Genomic DNA, 27451 nt, shown 5'->3' with positions numbered 1-27451 from the left:
GCAGCTATGTGCTGACACATAGGCCACAAGTGCATCAAGTTCGGCGTCATTAAACTAGGCTTCCTTGACGGAGTGTGTAGCCATGTCTGGGGTCTCAGCCTGTAGTGCCAGAGCACCCATTCTTCTTCTTTTTCAAAGGTGGTGCGGATCCTGAGTGGCTTATGCCGCTCTGGTCAGTAGGGGCAGAAGCGCAGGTGGACTGGGTGCTAGAAGTGTGCGAATGCACAATGATCATATGTCTTGGTGCAGGCATTGGCTGCAGGGTGACGTTGGCAGGGCCAACGTCGGTTTGATGGACCTGGACCGACACTGTCCCGCTGGGAGACTCAGAGCTGGGGTGGATAGAGCTGCAGCTGCCCCTGCAGCCTCCCCACCCGGCCTACTTGGGCCAGCAGATGACATTGCTGCCCCAAATCCACGTGGCTTGGTGACAGCAACTTGCACCGCCACACGTGGCTTAGACTTGCTGACCTGGAAGTCAGCCTGGGAGTCATCCTGTGCCAGTTCAGGTGCCAAAATGGGCCGGTCCAACAAGGGCTGAGCTGGGATGGTGTCAGCTACGTTTCCCACAACCATGGGGGGGGCATAGGTGTCCCTGATTGGGCCTCCACACACAGGGGTCTAGGGGCACCCTGCAAATCCTGGCCACGTCCCCTACTGCGCCCACCATACCCACCTTTTGGAGGTCGGCCACCTTTGCCTCCCTTACTGCTTGGTCGCCTCCCAACCATGGCACTGATGTTGTTGTGCGTATAGGAGTTGCAGTAAACAATTGTCCTGGGCAATTGGGGTGAAAGGGGTAGGGTACTAGATGGAATTTGTACCCTAGTGCTCTAGCAAGGCTGTATGTGACCCCTGGGGGAAGATGACGGTTCACGCAACACACAGGCACCCCAAAAACAAAAGCACACGTGCACGCAACCCCTGGTAGACCATGTGCGTGGAAAAATAAACCTGCACTACGCTGTGGCACCCAGAAACACAAACATAAGCGTACGCGTGTTACACGCAGCCTACAATGACCTCTGAAGGGGGACGCGACACACGGGGGCAACCACAGTTGGAAAATACATGCGAGACTCACTGTCTGCCTTGAAAAAGAACGTGAAAAAGACACGCATGTGCACGTATTCAACACCCCCACCAAAAGAAGAAAAGAACGCAGTCTGAGGAAACAGGGAGTACGAACTGGAAACGTTGTGAAGTAATCGCATGTGAACCGACAAGAAGTACAAGATACACCCGCTCACTCTCCACAAAAAGCACATACAAGGAAATAGCGTGATACTCGTACCTTTTAAGTCAGCCCACACGTGAAACACCCTTTCCCCCAATAGCACGGTGACGTGCAGTTTTCTCACGTGCTGATTTACTATGCACCCGTGTTGTGGGCAACGCCTGCGCGCCTAACATCACTGACACGCTTAAACGCTAAGGGCCTTTCCTCGAATTACACGCTGATGTGCAATTTTTTCACGTGCCAAATCACTCCATATCAAGCTGGCCACGCGAATACACACGGAAGACCACGCTCCTGCCCAAAAGGCCATTTTCCTGCCCCCCAGATCCCTTAGCACGCTCCCACCTGCCATCTTCTGCTGCCTGACTGCCTGCTGCCCACGTGCCCTGCTATTTGCTGCCTGCACGTCAGCCAGGGGTGCAGTTGCTGTGACCACCCCTGCTGGAACTGAAGACTCCCAACTGGGATACCATCGCTCCACAGCCCAGCCCCAGGACCCAGTTGCCCACCCACACCTGGCTCTGGGGTTGCCATGTCGGGCACGACACCATCTGACACCACTGGCAACCCCCAGCCAGAGAGGCAGAGGGCCACCAGCTTCAGTGCCAGGGAAGTTGGTGTCCTGGTGGAGCAAGTCCTGGGGCAGTATGATGCCCTCTTTGGATGTTTGCCTGCCGACAATGAAGGACGGACCAGGATCTGGATGGACATCGTGACTGCCATCAACGAGGAGGGGGTGGCAGTCCGCGACATCAAACATGTCTGGAAGCGCTGGGAGGACTTCAGGTCTAGGACCCTCGACAAGGCCCAGCACCTCTTGAATGCAGCGGATGCCAAGAGGTGCCGGGGCCACCTGTCGGACCACCAAATGAGGGTCCTGGAACGCACATGCCCAGCGCTCCACGTCCAGGTCCTTGAGAGGCAGACCCGTCTGGAGTCGAGCGGTAAGTGTACATGCATACTGATTGGACGCTGTGCGTGTTGTGGTGTGCCAGTAGTGTGCAGGTTGCACATGTGTTTTTGTAGGGCCATGTATGGATGTGTATGTACAGGGGCGTGAGGCTGACACATGAGTCCTCTCATGTGTGAGACACATGGATGGTGTATGTGTTGGTAAGCATGCAGGCCAAATGCAGGTGTGGGAGCACACATGTTTGAATGACTGTGTATGTACATTGGCATGGTTGTGGTGTCACACATGGATGGTGGTTCCAGCTACATGTATCTGCACTGTGTACATGTGCATGTGTGTGTATTTGACAAGTGTGCAACTGTGATGCAACATGGATGCAAGTGACACTGACATGTAGAAGGCTGAATTGCAGATGTGACATGGATGGCGATCTCATCACTGCGACAGTTGGTGGAGATGTACACATGCATGTAAGTGTGGTGGCCTGTGTGCATGTGTTGTGCACTCCCCGTGTTTCATGTGACATCAGGCTCACCTTCGGCTGCTCGTGCTGTTGTTTGTGTATGGATGGTGCTGCCTGGTGGAATAATGCTGTTGAATTGCTCATGTGTGTGAGTTGAAATGACATGTGTGTTGGGGAGCGTGATGCCATGTCTGAAGTTTGACACTGACACGCATGTACAACTGTCATGTGTGTATCAGTCCATTGTCCAGTGCCCTGATGCCTGTGTTCTATCTCTCCCTGTCTGCAGGGTCAACTGATGAAGAGGGCAGAGAGAGGGCTGTGGAGCAGAGCGGCATGGATCGCACCACCAGCCGGAGACGCAAGGCCCGGCTCCCCTCCCAGGTTGCCATCTTGTTGGGGAGTGAGGAGTCTGGTGCCATGTCCCAGGCCGCAGCTGCCGAGGGTAGGTCCAAGAGGCAGAGGTTGGAGGTGGACTCCTCGGCAGCAGAAGGGGCAGCTGAGACCCCACAGGGTCCGACGGAGGAAGATGGCACGGAGTCATCCAGGTTGGTGGGGGGGTTTGGTGGAGGAGGAGGCCGTGGAAGGGACACACACGGGGTCTGGAGGTGGGGATTCCACTGGTGCTAGTGGTGCAGTGCAGGGGCAGGGACAGGAGGTAGCACAGGCCACCGCAGAGCTGCCTGTGTGTAATCCTGTCCCCGATCCTGTGACTGCATCATGCCGCACCAGCAGGGATGCCTACGTCCAGACCCGTTTTCAGGGAGGGGATCCGCTTACAACAACTGGCCTTACTCTCCCTGCGGACGTGGCTATCCGGGACCGGGTTTAGCCTGTCCTGAGTGGGATGGCGTTGCGTCAACGGGGCATGAGAGGTGACCTGCAGTGTTTTCGTGAAGACACTGCACGTCATCTCGAATGCCTCATTGACCACGTTGACCTACTGGGACTGGTCACCAGGGCTGGATTCCTCCGTTTGCTGGACCTTGTTCCAACCCCCTCCTCACCTCAACACCCTACGCGCCAGTCATCCTCCATGCCATCTTCCCACCCATGTATCACCTGGGTACCCTGTGGAGCTGCCTCTGACCCAGCGGCCAGGCTGGTGGGGGACACATCCCTGCCACAGTCGGGAGTCGGACGTCCAGCAGGGGTGGCCACTACGACAACTGCACCCCAGCCAGAGGAGGACATGCAGGCAGCAAGAGCAGGGGCACAGGCACAAGCACAGCAGCAGCAGCAACAAGGTGGGAGCCATGATGGCTCGTGGGCCATCGACATCGGAGGGGCAGGCATCGGCCAGAGGGCAGGAGGACCCAGGATTACAAGTGTCTTCCATGTGGCAGCAGTTGGGACACGCCATAGATGTGGAGCGGCAGCAGGCGGAAGAGGCACAGCTCACAATGGTCACGGCGGAGAACTCCATGCGGAGGGCACTGAGGCGGGCCGAGTGCCTCGAGGCAATTCGCAGGGAGTTGGAGGTCAACATGTCATCGTCCCTGCGAACCCTCGGGGCCATGGAAGAGGACCGCCTCCAGGACATTGAGCGGGAGTTCGATGATGCCCTGGCCCGGGACATCGAAAAGTGAGCCGTCGGACTAGCCCGCTGCCATTGTAAATAGTTTTTAGTGTTAGGTTTCATTTTCCTTTGATTTGGGGTGATTGGACTATGCCCCACACATTTGTATATAGTTTTTTTCTTAGGTAGGTTTCATTTCTTTCATTGGGCTCATGGACCCTTGACAATGGATTGTACATAGTTGGACAATGGATTTATTTTAACTTTTCATTTGGATTTGAACATGGATTAATGGATTTTTCTTTTTGACAATGGATTGTACATAGTTGGACAATGGATTAATTTGACCTTTTTCTTTGGATTTCACCATGGATTAATGGAATTTTCTTTTTACGTTTCCTTTGGATTTGCTTTGGTGGATGGAGAGTTTGGACTATTTTTCTTTTGGATTTCTTTGGATTGGTTATACTTTTCATTCACTCATCTTTTGGACATGCTTTTCATTTCATGTTTGCTATTTTTTTATGCTTTCATTTCATTGCTTTATTTTTGTCCATAACACATTTTGATATTTTACTTCCATGTGTGTGATTCGCTCATTGGGTTCATGCATGTTAAAATGTGGGTTTACGCAATCAATGCCAACCAGTGTGTGTGTGACGGACATGTGTTGATGTTCATAGTTGACTTTTGGTTTGTGTCTTGAGATAGGAATGTCAGTGTGGGGTGGATTGGGAAATCATTGTGTCTCAAGACTGGGGTGGGGTGCTGTGGTATTTTGGTGTAGAAGTGACCATGATTGTGCATCTTTATGTCATGTAGGGGAGGGACATGAGTGGGGGCCTGCTGGCAGGTGCCCCTCACTGCTGGGGGTAGGGGTCCAGGGGGACATGAGTGGGGGCCTGCTGGCACGGGCCATTCACTGCTGGGGGGTGGGGTGCAGGGGGACATCAGTGGGGGCCTGCTGGCAGGTGTCCCTCACTGCTGGGGGGTGGGAGTGCAGGGGGACATGAGTTGGTGATCACTAGTGCAAGGTGACATGTGGCCTGGCTGGGGGGCATGCCCATGGTGGATGGGCTGCCTGCGGGACATGACCAGGGGTGCAGGGTAATCCCCTGTGGTGTGGGCTGCCTGCAGGGCCCGTGGAGGGGGTAGAGGGCACACCTGGGAGGACCCACACTGCCAATTCACGTGTGGGACTCCCCGCGCATCCCACTGGATACACGTACCCCGCTCTGACAGCGAAATTGCGTGTGAAACTTCCCGCGCACCCCCGAAATACATGTACCCCTCCTGCACAGGGCCAATCACGTGTGAAACTTCCCGTGCACCCCCGAAATACATGTACCCCGCTCGCACAGGGCCAATCGCTTGTGAAACTTCCTGCGCATCCCTGAAATACACATACCCAGCTCGCACAGGGCCCATCACGTGTGAATCTTCCTGCGCACCCCCGAAATGCACGTAACCCGCTCGCAAAGGGCCAATCATGTGTGAAACTTCCCGTGCACCACCGAAATCCACATACCCCGCTCGCACAGGGCCTACTGCGTTTGAAACTCCCTGCGCATCCCCCAAATACACGTACCCTGCCCTCAGAGGGCCAATCACGTGTGAAACTACTTGCGCACCCACAAAATACACATACACTGCTCGCACAGGGCCAATCGCGTGTGAAAGTTCCCGCGCACCGCCGAAATCCACGTACCCCGCTCGCACAGGGCCTACCGCATGTGAAACTCCCCGCGTACCCCTCAAATACAAATAGCCTGCTCGTACAGGCCCAATCGCGTGTGAAACTCCCCGCGAACCCCAGTAATACACGACCCCGCTCGCACAGGGCCAATCGCGTGTGAAACTTCCTGTGCACCCCCGAAATCCACGTACCATGCTCGCACAGGGCCAATCGCGTGTGAAACTTCCCACACACCCCCGAAATCCACGTACCCCGCTCGCAGGGCCTACCACGTGTGAAACTCCCCGCATACCCCCCAAATACACGTAGCCTGCTCGCACAGGCCCAATCGCGTGTGAAACTTCCCGCGCACTCCCGAAATCCACGTACCACGCTCGCACAGGGCCAATCGCGCGTGAAACTTCCCACGCACCCCCGAAATACACGTACCCCGCTCGCACAGGGCCAATCGCGTGTGAAACTTCCTACGCATCCCCGAAATACACGTACCCCGCTCGCACAGGGCCAATCACGTGTGAAACTTCCTGCGCACCCCTGAAATACACGTACCCCGCTCGCACAGGGCCAATCGCGTGTGAAACTTTCCGCGCACCGCCGAAATCCACGTACCCCGCTCGCACAGGGCCTACCGCATGTGAAACTCCCCGCGTACCCCTCAAATACACATAGCCTGCTCGTACAGGCCCAATCGCGTGTGAAACTCCCCGCGAACCCCATTAATACATGACCCCGCTCGCACAGGGCCAATCGCGTGTGAAACTTCCCGCGCACCCCCGAAATCCACGTACCATGCTCGCACAGGGCCAATCGCATGTGAAACTTCCCACGCACCCCCAAAATCCACATACCCCGCTCGCACAGGGCCTACCACATGTGAAACTCCCTGCATACCCCCCAAATACACGTAGCCTGCTCGCACAGGCCCAGTCGCATGTGAAACTTCCCGCGCACCCCCGAAATCCACATACCACACTCGCACAGGGCCAATCGCATGTGAAACTTCCCGCGCACCCCCGAAATACTCGTACCCTGCTCGCACAGGGCAAATCGCGTGTGAAACTTCCTGCGCACCCCCAAAATCCACGTACCCTGCTCTCACAGGGCCTACCGTGTGTGAAACTCCCCGCGTACTCCCCAAATACACGTAGCCTGCTCGCACAGGCCCAATCGCGTGTGAAACTCCCCGCGATCCCCAGTAATACACATACCCCGTTCGCACAGGGCCAATCACGTGTGAAACTTCCTGCGCACCCCCAAAATCCACGTACCACACTCGCACAGGGCCTACCACATGTGAAACTCCCCGCGTACCCCCCAAATACACGTAGCCTGCTCGCACAGGCCCAATTGCATGTGAAGCTCCCCGCGAACCCCATTAATACACGTACCCCGCTCGCACAGGCCCTACCGCGTGTGATAATTCCAGCGCACCCCAGGAATACACGTTCCTCGCTCAGCGTTTGCTGTGTAGCGGCCCTGTAATCTGGTCCAGGGTTAGCGCAGCCCTTTGCGCTCGATTGGGAATTTTGATGGCTTTTCCTTGCGCGAGGGGTGTTCTTGGGGGCGTAACTGGCACTGCGGGATGTTCTCTACGCCAGGGCTCTTTTTGCCTTGGGAATTCCATGAATATGCGGTGCGCCAGAATGCTGTTTAGCACACACGGCTGGGGCACGCTGGCGCACAATCCCTCTCAGCGCTGCTAGCGTGCGCTGCCTCTGCGCTGAAATCTATGAATTACCCCCAAGAGTCTGTTCTAACCCGCAATTAACATCTCCCAGTGAGTTTCTGCTAAGAGGAAGGCTCTCCTCCTAGGAGAAAAACCTGTTTTTCCAGTTCTTGCAGCTTCAGCCAGGCTAATTAACCTCTTAAATCCAGGCAAAACCACATGTGTTGCATCAAACATAAATACGTTTCTTAGCCTTAAAATCTGTGGGATCAAAATCACAACTAAAATCTATATTCCTTTTGGCAACAATCCTTTCTATGTTTTGCTAATCCAGCAGACTTTTAGTTTTAGCTCACTTTAAAGTTTCATCAGCAACTCCTCTGACAGCTGTCATTCAGGTACTGCACCCAGATTTTGGGCATGTGCTGTCAGTTTTCAAACAATCCAGTTTGTCTGAAGATTGTTTTTCTCTTCACATTGGGACTTTGTATGTTCACAATACTTCATAAGATACATTAATTTTAGCACCAGGCAAGATTTTTAATGTTAAGTGTTGTGTTATAGGGGTTTTGGAGTTTTTGGCAACAAAGCAAAGATCATTTGGAGGCACATTTTGGGGTTTCACTTGCAAAGTGCTGCTTCTCTCTCTGCACTCTGTTTGCTGGTCATGGAGCCCCCTGGCACATTTCTGCAGGGTTTGCTCTATTCCACCGCACATGCACTATGGGTGGCAGGTTGTGCATTCCTCTTTTTGTGTGTGTAAGCACACAGTTTTTGTAGGTTTTTGTAGGTTTTTGGCATGTACAAAGGTTTTGCCACCATTGTTGCCGTTTCTTTCGCCATAACTGGCAGGGTGATGCCGCAATACATCCCACAAACTTCATGTATGTGGATATTTGTATGTTTATATTTGATGTGAAAAGTTCAATGAACTGACACACATTAATAACAAATAAAAAAAGTTCTATTGTCCAAAGAAGAGGTAAGGCTGTAATAGAGAGTGTTGTGTGACCAGGTGCACAGGTTTGGCTCTTTGTTTGTGGTTGACGACTTCACACGCTGTTTCTCGTTGGCCATGTATTTTCCTGGTTTTAATGGTGGTATTTTAGCCATCAAGTTTCTCTTTAAGAGCACAGTTTGAAGGGTGTTGTTATTCCCCCCCTCTGACCGTCTGACTGCGATACAGTCTGGCACTGCTGACCAATCATTTATTCTCAAGAACTTCCATCCTTCATCATGAGCATCCTTGGGCCCTTCATATGCCAAAGGCAGGCAAGGGTATTTTTATGGGCTCTAACTCTAGACATATTGGCCCTCATTACGACCCTGGGGTTAAGGGATTACCGGTACCGGTACCGGAAAGGGTACCGGTACCGGTAATCCCTTAATGCCTGATTACGAGGTCCCTTTGCGGGTCCCGACCTTAACGGCTAGTCTGTACCAGCCATTAAGGTAAGGACCCGCAAAGGGACCTTGAAGGTGATTATGGTACCGCATTTTGCGGTACCGTAATTACCGCCTTCCCCATTCCCATTGATCTCTATGGGGCAAAAATGGGAATGGGGAAGGGCCAATGGTAAATGGGGAATTACCGCCCCACCAACCTTGGAATGGGGTGGCAATTCCCCATATCACCATGGCGGATCCGGTAAAGTACTGGCATTAACGATTGCGCTAATAGCGCCATTGGTTAACGACAGGGTCGTAATGAGGCCCATTGTCATCTAGACATCTGGGTTGCTGCAGCTTTGGGGACCCTTGGGATTATTTTGGAATTAGTAAGGGTGGGGCAGAGGCAATCCTTAGTACATCTTTCTCTCTTGTATTTATTTATTTGCATTTTTTTTTTACCGTATGCCCTTTTTTCTGACACGTCCACAGTGCCCTGCTTTACATCTGAAGCTTTCTGCATGTGTAGATGTGACAAACACATCATTTTATGTGTGTTTATTCCCAAATGTAGGTAATATAGAATGGCGATCATGGTATTTCACATTTTGAGCAATGTGCAAGGGGGTGTGAGGGTGGGGATCCAATTGGGCCCTGCCCCACCTCTTTCTCTCGGTTTAGTTTATGCATAGCCATTCCTTTCATTAGAGATGTAACATTCTTCTCTTTTTGGTTTCTTGGCATGGGGGCTGGCTAGAGGATTGGGATAGGATTTTGTAGTGTTTGCTTTTTTTTCTGCGATACAAATGTGTCTGTATTGTCAAACGTGCCGGCTCTCTCTCGTATGATGGTCGTGCATGAACACAGGGGTCTCTTTTGCCTCCTACCAGACATGATGAGGGGTGGACTATTTCCCAAGGGTTCATGTCCTTTGGCAGCAGTCTACATATCATCATCTAATAGTTTTTAGGACTGGCTGACACAATTAAGAAATGGCCTCTGGAATGCCACAAAGTAGCCCCAGATGCTGCCTGCAGAAGGCGCACCCGTTTTAATTGGTTGTTCTGTGCATTCCCTTTGATGTAATGCAGTGTGTGACAAGTGGGAAGGCAGAATGAGAAAGCCAACCACTCCCACCCCAATAGCAGGCCTCCTCCTGCCTTTTCCTAATCAGCCTGCTTCTCTGCACCCATATCATCCACTACCTTCCATCAATGACTGTGTGGATTTATGGCTAAGTTCAGGCTAAGTTCAGGAGGGCTGAAGGCGTCACTTTTTCAACTGAAGTTCACCATCTTCCCCACTGATCCAGGTGCACTATAGAACATACAGTCGTGGGAGATATGTCGACTGAGTGAAGCAAAGTGATTTTTTGGGATACGTAGGGATGTGTGTTAGCAGTAATCTGTATTTTGGCATGCTCAATATAAAACCACAAAATTTAACACCATGCACTGTACTGATGTAATGGAAGACCTGGACTGGAAATCTGCAATTATCAGGAACATCCACTACACAGTGCTGGTCTACTGGAAGACCTGAAATCTGAATTTAAACTGTTCAGCACTGAACTCACCACAATGCACAGCCCTGCTCTACTGGAAGCCTTGCAGTAGAAGCCTTGCCGTAGAAGCCTGCTTTTTAAACTACCCCGAGAGATTATCATTAAAATATCTGTATCCTTTTTTTCAGTGCAGCATCATCATTTCATATACAGAATTTATAGAATCACTTTGGATTGCCAATCACACTATATGATATGATATGATATTGTATTTGTAACGCGCCCATACACAAGTGTTTCAAGGCGCGACGAGGCGGGGGGGGGGAACAAAGGGAAGACAGACAACGATCCTACTGGGCTCGGTGTCATTCAGATCGTGCATGGGTAGAGGGGAAGGGAAAAGTGCAAGGGGAAAGGGAGAGGGGAAAGTGCAGTACACGGGTAGTAGAATAACAAGATAAATAATAAGGGCCAGCTGGTGGCAAGTGCAAGCTAAGTGCAGACAAGTGCTGGGAAGGGGGGCTGTAGGGATACAGAGACAGTCCCGCAGTGCAGGGGTTGCCAGGGAGGCAGTGCAAGGGGAGAGTGGCTGGGCCGGGGACCGAGATCGGTGAGAGTGGACCAGTTGCAGATTCAGTGCAATTACAGTCAGGAATTTAGCAGGTGAGAGGGGGAGAGAAAGCAGAAGCAAAGAGGAAGGTTTTGAGGTGCTTCCGGAACCGGAGATGGTTCTCCTCAAGTTTCAGGGAGGCAGGAAGGCTGTTCCAGAGGGAGGCCCCTGCCGCAGAGAGAGATCTACCCCCAACACGTTGCTTGGAGGAGCGGCTGACCCTGAGGGAGTTGGAGGCGAATGAGAGAAGAGCTTGAGAAGGAAGATATCTAGGAAGAGAGAGTTGAAGGTATTTTGGCCCCAGGCCCCAGAAGGCCTTGTGTACAATGCAGAGGGTTTTGAACTTAATCCTCCCAGCCACTGGGAGCCAGTGCAGAGATTTCAGTCCTGTAGAGATACGGTCCCTGGGCTTGAGGCCAAGGCTTGCAGTCCTGTTCTGGATGAGTTGCAGAGGGCGGAGAGTAGAGGCAGGCAGATTTAAATAGAGGCTGTTACAGTAGTCCAGCTTAGAGAGAACCAGGGCTCTGGAGACAGTGAGGGAAGGAGAGGAAAGGAAGAATACCTCTGAGGAGGTGCAGCTGGTAGTGTGACTTCTTAGAGATGTCAGATATGTGAGGAGAGAAGGAGAGTGTGGAGTCGAAGATGACCCCGAGGTTTTTTGCCTTGCAGGTAGGAGCAGGAAGAGGGCCAGGAGAGGCCGGTCAGAGAGCTGCAGGGAAGGAGGGAGTGGGTGTGCCGATGAGTAGAATCTCAGTCTTGCTGGCATTAAGGCAGAGGTCATTGGCGGCACACCATTCCTGGATAGCAGACAGACAGTCAGAGATTATATATATTTAGGCCAACCGTTTCCAATCCAAATTGTATTCCTATTTACAACAGATAAACTCTTAAGCATTCCTAATTCCTGTTAACACAACATTTGGCCTCATTACGGCTCCGGCGGTAATCCTGTCCGTGCTACCGGCCGGTTGCCGATGGACCCATAATAATTTACTGGCGCCTGACTTCCCCGTGCCACTGGGCTCACAAGTACATTTGTTATTCCCTATTCCCATCGAGTCCTATGAGACTCTATGGGAGTGGAGACATGGGAGCACCGGCACCATTAGCAATGGTGCGGGTGCTCCTGTAACAAGTCTGCCTACCGTGGCCGCTGCGCCCAGCAGAGTCAGACTCGTCAGGCACAGCAGCTCTGGCAGACAAACGTCTAGTTTGCCGGTCAGAAACAAGGGTGCCGGGGAGCTTACTGGCACCCTTGTTTCTGGACCGGCAACATTGTAATGAGGCCCATTATCTTATTATTCCACTAACGATAACCACTGTGGCACGGTATCAAGGCAGCAATGTGTGTAGACCATATGGCTGCCATTCAATGAGGGGATATTAATTGGACCTTGAAATGTAACTAATGCTAAGGCAATGAACTTAAAAGTGCTCACATTGACACCACATCCAGTGGAGTCACAATTAATTCACATCATATAATAATATATTCCACACATCTGCTTTTATGGTGAATACATGTCTGGTGGGATTGCCAGGTCACTGAGCAAGAATTCCCATACTTGGGTCACTTCCTCAATGTCTCCTGCTTGCAAATAAGCGTGACATTATACCTTGCTACATAGTGGCCCATCCCTACATCTCCCTGTGTCACTTCCTCAGCTCAGGGGTCTGCCAGATAACCAGCGCATAGCTATGATTATCTTAACAGCACACATCCCATGTGTTTGAATTTATGCACCCCTCTATTGTGCTTGGATCCTGGACACAGACTCACTAGGCATTTCTCAGGTATATACAGAGCCTTGTTACCGGTGGCTGATTCTAGGGATGCCACTATCCCCACCCAAAAATATCAGATATGATATGGCATTTATAACGCGCCTGTACACAAGTGTTTCTAGGTGCGACAAGGCAAGGGAGGGGAAACAGGGAAGACAAAACAACGATCGTACTAAGCCTTGTGTCATTCAGATCGCGCAAGTGCAGGGAAGTGGAAGGGGAGAAGTGCCGAGGGGGGTGGGAGGGGAGAAGTGCTGGTAACTCAATAAGTGCAGCCAGCGAGTGCAGAGAGAAGGGACCGTAGCATTGCAGATACAGATCATAAGTGCTGGGAGAGCCAGGAGGCAATGATCTATGGACATACTAAAATGTGGTGAAAAGAGAAGCTCCTTGTGATCCAGATTTGGGACATTTTAGTGGGTTAGTCGGGTTCATTGTATGCTTATAATTGGTGTGGTATAGGTCCTCTGTAAAGCATAATGCTGTTGTCACTTGAATCTCACAATTTGTAATTTGCAAGCATCTTGCGTCCCACTCTGTGTCCCTGACTTCCAGCCTAATATCTCTTACACTTAATTTAAGGAAACTGTCTAGATATAAAGCTTTATAAAAAGGTAAATCTGCACAGGGACCCTTGCTTATTCTCAGAAGTGCCGAAAACTTTGCCAATTCTTCAGGTTCTTTGTGGAACCCAGGCCAGCTGTCTCGTGCCGCCTTTCGCAACCCGGCTATAAACTTCCTTGGACATTGATGCTAGTACCTTATAGAGAAAAGCTATATTTCCGTTGATACATTGCACAGATTTAGTGGAGGGCCTGGGGCCCGATTGTGAGCTTCTCAGCTCGATTGAGAGGGAACATGCAGAACATGTGTAAAATATCAAAGAGATTCTGGAGATCATATATTGTGGCGGGACCCCTGTCCTGGAATTATGTAGCATGCACTTCAACTCTCTCTCTCTCTCTCGCTCGCTCTCTCTCTCTCTCTCTCTCTCTCTCTCTCTCTCTCTCTCTCTCTCTCTCTCTCTCTCTCTCTCTCTCTCTGTCTCTCCCTCCCACACACACACACTAACACTAGCACAAACACACATTACACAAACACACACTAAAACACAATAAAACAAACTAGCACAAACACAAACTAACACCATCCCACACACTAATACACACTAAGACAAACACACATACACACTAACACAAACACACATCTCTACCTTTTCTCAAAGACACATGTCATCATGAAGTTAAGGCGCAGATTGGGATGGACTGCCCATCTTACCTACTGTGGCTCTGTAGAGAACCTTTGGTTACATGCAATTATAACTAATGAAATAATAACTAATGAAAAATAATGAACTAATAAAAACCAACTAATTCCAAAATAACTAATTTATTTTTCGTTGTTTTGGAGGGGTCCCCCGACCCCCTGCAAAGTCCCCTCCTTTTTTTAAATAATTATTTTCCCTTTCAACAGCACTCAAACATCATAGTCATTTACAGTGAGTTCAGTCCTGTTCATGAGTGTTGTGAAGGCTTTCCTGTTCAGTGCTGTGCACTTTTGTACTCAAAGCACGCAAAGTTTAATAAAAGAAATCGAACAATTCTAGGAGCTTATGTGTTTGAGCAAAACTGACTATAGTAATAGATGAAAAGTGAAATTGATAATAAAACGCAATAGGGAGAGAATTGAGAAACACATGACAAAATCATATGCAAAGAAAAGAGTGTGGAATAGACTGTAAGCCAAGAAGAGCATAAGTAGGCAGACTGGCATACAGCATACAGGAATAGTTTAAGTAAGAGCACACAAGGGTTTGAAGTAACGGAGTAGCAGGAGAAGAGCCCGCATTACTCAATGATGTGCAATTGAAATTGGTTTACCTGAGTTATCGACCCAATTTGCTCTTGGAACGAAAGAGAAGTACACAATAATGCTTCAGCTAGAAGCAGAAGCTCCATCAAAGATAAATAACAGAGAGAAAAAATAGAGGCATGAGTAGTACATAAAAGTGTGGCTGGTAAAAAAGATGATTTTGTTTTTATAAAGATAAAGTCTTTATATGTTTGTCTGCTATCTAGCATTCCGTGGCAAATAGGCAAGCAGTAGCCATTTATGCAAGCCTCGGTATAGCATCTACGAGCTGTGGGTGAGTTGGGCGGACACTGAGATCCAGAATGTTTGTTGTGGGGTCAACGTGGTGTTGCAAACTGATGTGTCTTCTGGTTCTTTGATGGCTTTGAACATTTCCTTCCGGAGGTGTTGTGCTGAGGCTAGGACATGTGTAGGGTTTCTTGGCCTTTGCTGCCACTGCAATGTACATCCTGAGCTTTTGGGAGAAAGTAGATTTTTCCTTCTCATATTAATTTAGCTTCAGGTTTGCTTCATCCTTATGTAGAAAAATGTGTAACAGCAGTTTAGTAACAAGGTAATGTAGAGTAACCCCTTGACGCTCACACCAGACAACATACAACCCACTAGGGAAAAAGGCCCAGGCACACCTCTTGCAAGGAGAACAAGTTTTCTTCTCACAAAAATTCAAGTACGTTCCAGCAAAGAACTCTTCTGCGATGAAGTACTCTGACAAAAACGGCATAAGCAATGGGTTATATAAATACACAACGTTACTAGTGACATACATCACATAGGTTACAAATCTAGGAAACTGGTGGTGTGACCCTATACACATTAGCCTGCTCCATAAGGAATGGCAGGCAAATGGTCCCAGAATCTTCTGCCATCTTTTTCCACGTGGGGATCTTCTTCTTTCGTCATCGGGTACAAAGGCTCCGATTGGCAATTTAGTTACACAATTCATTATTTCATAGCTTCTGCCGTGTACCTGGTAGCAAGGACATGAGGGAAGCAGATACTTTCGAGGTTGTGATAACTTCTCAGAACTACGTGTACTCCCGCTTCGATCGCAGACACGCTGGCGCCTCCACAACTTTCCCCACCCACAGTTTAAATTTGTTACCTTTTCCCCTTGCACCTTGCAGCACAAATCACATGAATTGATGGTGGGGGCAGCCCGTCAACGCTCTCTGATCTTCCTGATTGATCGGCCGATGTACAGTATTATTGCAAGGGGATTTGGGCTGGTCAGTGTACTTAAATGTTTGTGTCCGGGGCTTTGCGGGTCTCGGGCCGCTATAACTTAGAGGTCTGGACTGGAAAAGGCCTAAGCACCCCAGCCCCCGTCTCCTGGGATAGCTCTTCAAAGATCCATTCCGGCCAGTGTCTTGGCCTTGCAGGGCACATTCCTTCTGCATTACATGCATTAATGATAAAACACAATAAGGAACTGGGCCTCATTACGACCCAGGCGGTAAGTTACCGCCTGGGCCGTGACTTTACCACCATGGTGTAAACTACGTTTACGCCATGGTGGTTGGCGGACTTACCGCCCCATTCCGAGTTTGGCGGGGCGGTAAGTCCCCAATCCCCATTTACCCTTCCCCATTCCCATTTTTGCCCCATAGGGCATAATGGGAGTGGGGAAGGCTTTAATTACGCCACCGTAAATTACGGTGGCGTAATTAACTCCATGGTCCCTTAGCGCCATGGATTTTAACACCTGCTAAAAGCAGGTGTTAAATCTGCCATGGCGCTAAGGGACCTCGTACTCAGGCGGTAAGGGTCGGCGCTGTTTACGGCGCCGTAAACCCCTTACCGCCTGAGTTGTAATGAGGCCCACTGTGTGTGTTAAAAGAAATTAACCTTCTGCAGGGCTGCCTGGGCTGCAAGTGAAAATGCACGCACACCCATCTACCCCTCGGGACGGGATGCAAGCACATTGACATAACGATAACAATAGTCCTCAATTTCAAGATGGTGTCTAACTTCTAAAATGGAGTTTCATTACACACGGGATACTTATATCAGAATTCACTATATTTCCACCACAATCTAATTTGTATGGCCGACCCACCAGCCCTCCTCCATTCTTCTAGCTAACCTCCAGCACCTCCTTCTAGAATCACCTGACCCTAAAGTGCTGAGGGGCCTGGGACCTCGGCCCTTGCTCCCTAACATTATTATTATTTTTTTTTAAACTTTTTATTTAGTTTGTATGCAACTCTTAACCAACAAACAACAAACAACTTTACATCACTACAACACACAGTGGTGGGAGAGACAATCAGCTTGATTTTCTTGGTGCTCATTTTAGTTTTACTCTTCCTCCTATCCCATTGTCTCTTGTGGGTATCCAAACGTATCTTGCTAGGAAGGGGGTTCTGGGCTCTGGTCCACTCTTTACCAAGTTTCAACAGGTCAGCCCTTGCTCCCTAACATTAAATAAATACTAATTATTGCATAACATACACTTCACTGCTTGCCCCGGGCCTTTGATTCAGCCATGTGTAAGGAGGAATTCCAGTTTGTTGTGTCTACTACAAAATTGCTGAGAGCTCCAAAATATCCCTTTCACTCTTTGTTTTGATTAGGCTATTTTTGTCAACTGTGAAACATGTTGCTGATATTTACTGCATGGCATACTGATATATACTTAATACAAAAGGAGGTCATTAGGGTCTCATTAGTTTGTAATAAACTACAAACAATTGGGATCCTAATCATCTCCACTTGTATTAAGTATCTGAAAGAAAGAACCAGAAGACAGGCCTTCTCTGCATTCTCCTCCCCATCAGCAGCACACTTGTACCCTCAAATCTAAATTTCAGGAAAGAGTCAAGACCCACCTCTTTAAGGAATGGCTTCTCACCAAAACCTAGGTCCACACCTCCTTGGATCCATGTGATTACTACGCATTGTTTACTGTGACAACTTAAAATGTTTTTTAACATGTTCTGCCCCCTTTTCATATATATGTGGGGGGGCCCTGTATAACCTCCTTGCTCCCGCCTACATTCATTATATAGAGTATCCATGCCCCCACATATATATGGGGTGTAATGGGGAAATCGCAAATCATAACTTTTGGTTGTAGCAGTTAAAATGCACAGCAATTGTATGATCCCCACTTCCTCTGCTCCCCACTGTGATGAATCAGTAAGTATTCCTCCCAGACATCTGGCCTGGAACCCTTCTCATGTGGCCCTGGAAAGGCAGACACTTCCTGATCCTGAACCTGGGGGTTGTGTACTGCGTGAGGATCACATGAGGGCGGGAACATCCAGGACTACTGGAAAGCCCCCTGTTTAACTTTCCTCATAATACCACACATTTAAAGGCTGTTTGCTAAACAGCAGAGGTCAGGACTACTGCTGTTGTTGAGGACTACAAATCCTATAATAACCAAAGTACTGGGACGAGGAAGAGGGCTGACGAGTCATGCTGTAGTCGTAGTCAGGCTATTAAGCCTAATAGCTCACACCTGAAGGAACCTGAGAGGCAAAAAAGGCCCCCTCAGTTGCAGGCAATTAGAAGGAGCAGAAGGAAGAAGGCACAGTGTTGGCAATACAGGCACAAGTGGGAGAAACAAAGGGACGCTGGCACTCTGATGCAGCAGATTTCACCTGCTTGTCCTGTGATGGTCTTGTTCCCCCATACTCTGAGCTGCAGAGACTGCACAGTGGAGTGCATGCAGGAAGGCTGCCTTTCTCCATGTGAGCCTAATTGCAGAGATTGCACACCAGGTAGTGTGTCGGAGACTGTGGTGAGCAGCTGTTGTGAAGCAGTGGGTTTCAGGAGCGAAATGGGCTCCTTAATTGAGTGGCTGGACCAGAAACACCATTAGCGAGGAAGGATGTGGGTCCTAAGTGAAGCCAGAAGTCTCAGAATTTGTGTAACAAGTGGATAAAGGAACACAAAAGCTGGTGAGTTAAACCTGACTTTCTGATACAGTGAGAAATATAAACTGTTAACCAAGACCTGTGTTTCACTTACGTTTACAGAAGTTGCATTTCCTTTGAACTGTGGCAATTCTTCCTGGATAACTGGAAGTTGTGGCAAAGCATCATGGCTGGGAATAACATTGATGCTATTTTGAGGACGTGGAAAGTTCTTATTTCACCAAGAAGAGAAGCTTTGCTGTTGTTGGAACTTTGGTTAACAAAACTTTATTCTGACACCGAAATGTCAAGAACTGTATTGAGACTGTATTACCTAAATGAATTTCCTTGTTTCTTTTTGTTGAACATTGGAGCTGAATTTACCTTGAATCCTGGGGAAGGGAGTTCACCCAGCTTAATAAGAGGTTATCAAAAAACTGTGAATATCATTGTTGGTGTTATTTGAATTGCCGTCCATTTTCTTTGTACATTTGATGTTTAAGTGTGAGGGCCAGCCATACTTTGTTAGAGTGTTTCCCTTTAGTCTTGTTAGGCAGGGCAATCCTCGTCAGAGTAGGGACAGTGAGGCATTTGATAACATTTATAATTTAATAAAATGGCATACTTTGAACAATCATCCAAAGGTTTTCCACCTTGCATTGCTGATCCCCCACACCACCTTACCTGAGACTGGAAGATCTGCTACCCTCTGTTGCATCCCTTCATTGCTTGTAGAGCCCTTGCTACCAATGTGCCCGTCCTCACACTTGCCCGTTGTTAGTTCCCCACTCTATTGTATTGAACCCTTGTGATCTGCTTCCCACGATGTGTACTTATCCCTATGACTTGTAAAGCACTCTGTTGCTTTCCAATGCTTGATCTGCGCCCAATAAATACCCAAATAATAAAAATGATAATAACCAACTAGGATTGCCCCTTTTACACTGGCAAATCACTCCTTATGTTTGGAACGACCCTGAAGGCAGTAGTGATGTGTATGGCAGAAGGGAAAGTAGAAGTTAAATGCTAATGATTACAGTTGTTTTACATTGATTGCCTATTAATTATAAATTCATCAATGCATTGTTTCTGCATCTTTTATTAAAACTTATTCCCTCAATGCCTTTATTCATGTCAACAGCACCTGTGCTCACGTATTAGATGGCTTAGCATGAGACATTCCTGAGACATTCATTCAGTTCAAAATGTGTATGTAATGTACAAAATGTATATACAAATGTGTTCCTTTGATGATTGGCAACTTTGTACTCAAACTTGAAATAAAATGCATTGTCACACCTTTTGAATATTTGTTTTATGAATATTTGGGTGAAGAAATATTATCTTCTTCATGCTAAACTGTGCCCATTTTTTGGGAATTTTTAGGTCATTATGGCACCCCCTTGTGGCTTTATGGTTATTGGATTAACAGCTCAAGATTAATCGCTTCTGCTAAGCACTCCAACCTATCCTCTATCCTAATTCTCCTTGGCATGTCCACTGCCTTTCTGCACTGTCAATCACTCTGATCTCCTCAATGCTCTTTCTTCTTGGGATTCATAATCAAGCCCTTGCCTGGATTGAAACCTACCTGGCACCTCAACAATTCTCTGTCTCCTGGAGCAACAACAGCCCAAAACTCACTCCCCTAACTTTTTGTGTTCCACAAGGCTCTGTCTTGGATCCTCTTCTCTTTACACTCTACACCTCTGCTCTTGGGGCACTAATCTCCTCCTTTGGGCTCTCGTACCAACTCTTCGCGGGTAGCACCCAAATCTTCTTCTCTTATCTTGAAATCTCCTCTGATCTCTCTATCAACATTTCCAACTGTCTCTCTGCCTTTAAATGTTTGATGGCTTTCAACTCTCGGATGTTAAACTCTACTAAAACAGAGGGGCTCGTCCTACCTGCCAGGTACTCTCATCTATTCTCCTGTCTATCTAGTTCCCACCTGACACTCTACCCTATTCTTCTTCAGCTAGAAACCTCTGTGCCATCTATAACTCTTCTCACACCATCTCTACTTTCATCTCCAAAACTGCAACAGTAGCTTGCCTCAACCTACTAAATATTAGGAAAATCAGGCACCTCCTTCCCTCTCACCTAGGGGGATGAACTGTGAATTTGATTTTTTTTTAAAAAACTGTTTTTATTAATTCCAACAGAAAAACCAATACAGTGAACAACAATCATACATTCCAAGTCTCATGTACAGTTTCATGACTCGTCCCCCGCCCACCTTACCCCTCCCCTATCCCAAGCCTCCCCCACATCCCCGCCTTCCACCACTCTTCCTGAGGGCCCCTCTCCTTCTGCTCCCTCAGAAGAACTATCGTCCTCCAGGCTTGCTTGGTAAGACCCAGATAGTGTAGCTACTAGTATCCTCCAGGCCATCAACGTCTCCTCTTCTGCATCTTCACCTCTATTTACTGCCATGCTCCACACCACTGTTTCCGCATCTGCCCATTCCCAAAGGTCCTGCCACCAAACTTCTACTTTCAGTCTATTACTTGCTTTCCAGCTCATAGCAATCCTCCGCTTAGCTAGTATATAAGCTAGGTCTTTGAGTTTGTTCACGTGTTTCATCTAACGCGGTCTAAGGAACCCCCCCACCATACACGCCCACATAGATTCCACCTCCAGACTTATCTCTTTCCTGGACAAGAGGGGGGATACCTCTCTCCAGAATCTCATTATTTCTGGGCATGCCCAGAACATATGTACTAGTCCCGCATTCTCCTCCCCACATTTAGGACATGTTTGTGATCCCGCATTCTTAAACTTAGCTATCTACCGAAGAGCCATGTACGCTCTGTGAGTAACATATAACTGGATTTGTTGCAACCTCGCATTCCTGGACACTTTTTTGTGGTATCCCTGACTCTCTCCCACAACTCATCATCGATGGATTCCCCGGCTTCCTCTTCCCAATCCCATCTCAGCTGGATCACCAACCCTTTCCACCCTTGACATCAGCAGTTTGTCTATTCGGGAGACCTTGTGGCCCCCGTCCGACACATCATAGAGTGTTTCTATGGCCACATCGGGCTGTCTCTGGCCAGATGTCTTTTATCTTCCGTATCAGCCTAGTATAAGTGATGTACTGTCCCCGGTGTAAACCGGTGTCTTCCACCAGTTTGTCAAACTCTATCGCCTTCCCATCCCGCCACACATCCCCAAGCGTTTCTATGCCTACCGGTTCCCAATGCTTCCTCACTGTCTTTTTCAATTGCTCAACCACTCCCTTCAGCGCCACTAGCGGCATCTGTGTGGAACACGGAAACAGGTTCTCCATGACCCGGCAAGCCACCGGCCACATCTTCGATCCTAAATCTAGAATTCTTGTTCCCCCATCTTGTTGCGATTTTGCCACCCATATCCATTTATTCAGGAAAAACGCAGCACATTCAGCCTTCAGCAATCTGGACTCCGGTGTGGAGTCTTCTGATAACCACCTCGCCAAATATTGTATTTGAGTGGCCAGATAGTAAACCTCAAAGTTGGGCAGTTTGATGCCCCCCCGTTCATAGGTGTTTTGCAATTTCCATAATGCTATTCTGTTTCTAGTATTGTGCCAGATGAAACCCGTACATATGCTCTGGATTTTAACAAAGAATCGGCTGGGTATCATGTATGGTATATTCGCAAAGTAGTGCAGCAACCTAGGCAGCACCACCATCTTCAACAGCGCCACTCTCCCCATCATGGTCAAAGGAAGCCTGGCCCAGAACCTCATGCTATTTTCAATGTTAGCCACTGCCTTCTCTGTGATTTGTTTGTGTTCGACCTCAGCATCATGGTATACATCCACGCCCAGATACCTGAAGGTCTCGGTCTCCCATGGTATTTGTAATACCGGCAGTTTCTCTCGTGGTATCCCTTTGTATCTACCAAGGGGAAATATGCATTATTTCTTGGGGTTCACTGTTATACCAGACAGTGCTGCGTATCGCTCCATCACTTCTAGAATATATTGTAAGTTCTCTTCAGGGTATCTCAAATATAGCAGCATATCATCAGCATACATTGATATCAGATGTTGCCCTCCTTTCATGCTGATCCCCACCTCTCTATATTGTTGTCTCAAGTATATCGCCAGGGGTTCTAGTGCTAAAATAAATAGCATCGGGGAGCATGGGCATCCCTGTCTAGTGCCCCTACTGAGTTGTCATCGATCTGAGATGGTCGCTCACATCTTAACTCAAGTTAGTGGTTTACTGTACAGCAGCTGGACCCACCTCAAGTATGTGGGCCCGACCCCATACTCTTTCAAGGCTGCCATCAACCACGGCCATTTGATAGAGTTGAAGGCTTTACTGCATCTAATGAGATTATCGCAACCTCCTGGGGGTCTCTTTCCATCTGTTCTATAACATGATGGAGCCTTCTAAGATTGTTGGTTATGTTCCTATGCGGAACATACCCGGTCTGGTCAGGATGTGTGAGCTTATTGATAACCGGTCTCAGCCTAGTAGCCAGCACTGGAGTTAGTATCTTACTGTCTTGATTAAGCATGGATAGTGGTCTGTAAGACCCGCATTCCTCGCTTGGTTTATTGGGCTTAAGGAGCGGGATGATGATTGCCTCCCTTAGAGACTCCGGCAGCGTTCCCCTGTCTAATGCCTCATTTAACATTGTCAGTAATGTTGGGGGCAACTCTGCCTTATACGTCTTGTAGAACTCGCTAGGGAGTCCATCCGCACCTGGGGCTTTCCTAGTAGGTAGAAGTTTGATCACTGCTTCTAATTCCTCTAACGCAATTGGGGCCTCCAAGTTCTACCTCTCTGCTGCCTCCAGTTTGGGAAGCCCAATATTCTTCAATGTCTCCATCACGTCTATCTCCTCTCCCTCATTAACATCTGCATACAGTTGCTGGTAGAAATCTAAGAAACCTTTATTCACTCCTTCCTGGTTATCCAGTATTTGTCCATCCTTCCCTCGCACCGTTCTTATTGTTTGTCTGGGGGTCTCGTTCTTATACAACCAGGCTAACAACCTGCCCAGCTTGTCCCCCTCCGCGTGTTGCCTCTCAATGTATTTTTTATAGTTCCGGCTGCATAATCTCTCCCAACACTCCCTGCAATCGTGTTGTAATTGCTGTATAGTCCCAAACTCCTGTGTGGAATGCCTGCCCTTACGCATTATTGCCTCCAATTTCTTTTCTGCATCATGTAGCTCATGCAATATACCACCCTGTAGGCCTTTAGATTTAGATATTGCCTACCCCCTCACCATCACCTTAAATGCCTCCCATAGTGTGCCAGCCGATCTTACCCTCCCGGTGTTGTGTTCAAAGTATTCCTTTATTTCCTTCCTCATGTCCTCCCTGAACACTGTGTCTTTCAAGGCTTCAGCCCTAAGTCTCCATGTCGGGATCTGCGCTCTGGGCGACGAGTACTGCCATGTTATAATCAATGGCGAGTGGTCTGAAAGGACCCTCGCTTTGTATTCCGACTGCACGAGTTCCCCTGTCAGCTCCTGTGCAGCAAATATATAGTCCAACCGAGTGTGCAGGTTTTTTGGGGAAGAGCTCACATCCAAGCCCGCGTCTCTGAGGCATCTAACAGCTCGGCTGAACTCTTTAAAATCTGTAAGGAACTGGCCAATCCTGCTGCAGTCTGTACTTCTCCTGTCCCCTCGAAGGCCCCCTGCATGGCCCTCTGCAAAGTCCCCTCCCCATATAACCGCCCCTCCGATATATGGGCTGATCTTACTGTATAGAGTTCTAAAATAGCTGGTAGCGTCTTGGTTCGGGGCATACGTGTTGATGATGCTCACCTCTCTGTTTTCTACTAGCCCTCTTGTTAGCACCAGCCTCCCATCTAACTCTATGGTCGACTGTACTAGCTTAAAAGGGACATGTGGTGCTATCCATTTAATTACCCCTCTAAAATATGCAGAATATGTTGCTCCTATGGTGGTCCCTCTCCATTTCCTCCCCACCACCTCCTGTTTTTCTTTGGTTAGGTGAGTTTCCTGTAACAAAGCAATATCAATTCTCTGTCTCTTCAAATACATCATGACCTTATTCCTCTTCAAATAATTATTGAGCCCCCTGACATTCCAGGTCACTATCTTGAGGTCACCCATCTTATCTATACCCAGTTCCTCCCCTGTCCTCCCTTGTCTTCCGCCCCCTCTGCAGTGATTTATAGGTGTAGGCTTGCGTCCAGTTTCCCCCATTACCCCTCCCCACCCTTTACCAAACTGTCCCATACCCCAACCCCTTCCCACGCTCCCAACTTCCTCCCTCCTTCCCTTACTAGCTACCCCAACTCCCCTGCCCTCCCCCCAACTTCCCCAAACTGTCTCCCAGCTCCATACCTGGATCTCAGGCTACCCCGCATCTAGCCCTTTTCTCGGTTTCACCGATACTCAGTACTCAGCAGGGGGATACCGCTCTACCAGTATCCCAACTAAACTACCTCTGGGGGGATGGTAGCGTGTCTCTTGGTGCCGCTAGTTTGCAGCAACACCCGCGTCTCTTGCTTTCAACTAACAGCATGTTGCAGTGTAAGTACATATGAGCCTCCGTGCAAGTCCTCCTATACAATCTCAGTACATTTGTCATTATAATCTAGTCCCAAGCACAATATTTACATGCTGTACTTATCTCTCATAACATCTACTTGTCCAACAATACGGCTCTGAAAAGATATTGGGTCACTTTTCTGTTCCGCTCCCCGTCTGGTCTTCCGCTCCTGCCGGACAATTGCTCGCATCCAGCCATGCAGTCACATCCTCTGGTGAATCGAAAATAGGGTTTTGTTCTTATGGAACACTTTCATCTTTCCTGGATACAACAGCATATATTTGTAGCCTGCTTCGCATAACCTCCTCTTGACCGCTACACAATTCAAGCACTGTCTTTGCACCAAGAAAGTATAGTCTGGATACGCGGTGATGGTCGTTGATGCCCTGCTTATCAGCCCTCCTTTAAGGAAATCCTTCTCCCTGTCTTTGTAGTTCAATATCTTGCTGATGATTGGCTGTGGGGGGGGCCCCAAACAGTGGTTTCTTGACCAAGGCTCTGTGTGCCCTTTCTACTGCGGACCCCTGGCTGAGTGCTCTGCCTCTTATCTCTTGCAATAACATATTCTCAACGTAATTCGTCAGGTCCAATCCTTCTTCACCTTCCAGAAGCCCAACAATGTGTACATTATTTCTGCACACACGCCCTTCTGCTTCTTCAGCTCTGTTCTCTAGGATACGCACCCGTTGTTTCAACGTATGGATCTCCTTTGTGTTAGTCGAGCAAGTGTTTGTGTTAGCTTCCACCTCCTTTTCCAGGCTTCCTGTGTGCTCAGCCAGCACCCGGACATCTTGTCGCAGTAGATTCACATCCACGCTCACTGTGTCAATCTTGAATTCAAGCCAGGTCCTCAATTCCGAAATAGCAGTGTCAATTCTGCGCTCCCAAGATACTTTTAGTTCGGCTATAGCATCCAGTATCCGTTGCTCGTTACGTGCTGTGGCCCCTGCATCTTGCATGCTCTGACCTTTAGCTTTAGCCCCTTCTATTGCCGGTGATGATTTGGCAAATTCATCTATGGATGATTGTTTCCTTTGACTTTGGGCAGCTTGGTTGCCATCTTCATGTGCGTAGAGGTAGTGGCGTCAGGTGCCGCTTTGCGGTGGGCCCACCCTTCTGTGTTGGGGGCTATTTGCTCTGGTGCTGGGAGCTTCTCCGTGTCTCTTATGACATAAGCTGTGGTATCCCTCTGAATTTTACAGTAGCTCTCCTGTGCCCCTGAACCGTAGGGGGTCGCTTACCTCAGTCCAATCACGCCAGGATTTGTTTCCTGACTGGCCTGGGGCCAGTGCTGCCAATCCTCTGGTGCAACTTTCATCTATGTGATCCCAGTCTGTTGTTGCTCAGTGTTCCGCCAGGGTGTTTTAGCAGAGGCTTGTGTGTCATGTGAGACTACCGTTTCCCAAGCCTTAATAGCTCATTCTGCTCTGTCTATTTCCTCCGCTTTCCAGCCCAAATCTCAGCAAAACTGTAGGTCTGTATATCTCACTGTAGCAGCCACTTTCTAGCTCAGTGTTCCAGATTTCAGCGTCGGATGGGCCTTCTGCCAGTTCGTGAGCCCTCTCTTCTCTGGTCTTATCCGGACTGTGCTGCCTCCTTGTTTCGTTCTAAGCAGGTTCCCCTGCTCAGCTTACACTGTGGGGGCACCCTCTGTATGTTCCCAATGTGCCCAGTGCGGTTTCCAGGCCAAGTGTCCTGACTGTGGCCAGCCTTCACCTGTTTGTATTCCTTTACGTTTCATAGCTAGAGACTCTTGCGTCTCTATAGCCCTCCCCCACTTTGTGTGGTTCTGTACACTGGCAGCTTCCAGCTGAATCCTTGCTGCCTCCTCGTCCACGGACTCAGGGGAAGGTGCTCGCTCTGTACTGTAATGTGTTATACAGTTTGCAGCATCCTCAGTCCACCACAAACCGCAGGCGCCGTTGTTCCAAAATGTCCACTCCGGCTCCTTGTCCTACCCTATTGTTCCGTGGTGGGTGCCATCTTGATTCCATGTCCCGGGGTCCTCTCAAAATCGATATTCAGGCCGTACAAATAGTGTTCCACAGAGCCCCTTCCTCGCATAGATTGGGCTGGTATGATGATCTCTAATGTGCTATCACTTGCCCCCATGCAGCCTCTGAGCCATGCAGCCTTTATCTGTAGCTTTGTACCTCATGGGGGCTTCCAGTGTCCTAACGCGTTCCTGCTGCCTTCTCTCAGGTCGGCCTGCACTTGTCGTGTATTCGTATAGAGCTGGTGATTTCATAGAGTACCTTATCCTGCTGCGGTTGTCAGTTGCGCCGGATCGTGTTACTGAGCCCGTTCTCTAATGATCGAGCCTGGATACATTGTTACTGGGCCGCATGTCAAGTTTGCTGCGGTCCCGGGTGCCTGAGGCATTTCGTTTCTCGGCCACTCGT

The 27451-nt window shown here is 48.8% G+C and overlaps 1 protein-coding gene across 1 annotated transcript in view; it reads right to left on the bottom strand.

The window, feature by feature from the left end:
* Positions 1-27451, bottom strand: part of LOC138489039 (5-hydroxytryptamine receptor 5A-like) — a 724752-nt gene that overhangs the window by 387899 nt on the left and 309402 nt on the right. The window lies entirely within an intron of this gene.

Source organism: Ambystoma mexicanum, chromosome 9 (assembly GCF_040938575.1).
Source record: "Ambystoma mexicanum isolate Mex_15411 chromosome 9, UKY_AmexF1_1, whole genome shotgun sequence".
In the NCBI taxonomy this organism is placed as follows: Eukaryota; Metazoa; Chordata; class Amphibia; order Caudata; family Ambystomatidae; genus Ambystoma; species Ambystoma mexicanum.
The sequence above is the reverse complement of the archived record's forward strand: the minus strand, read 5'-3'. Positions and strand labels throughout refer to the sequence as shown.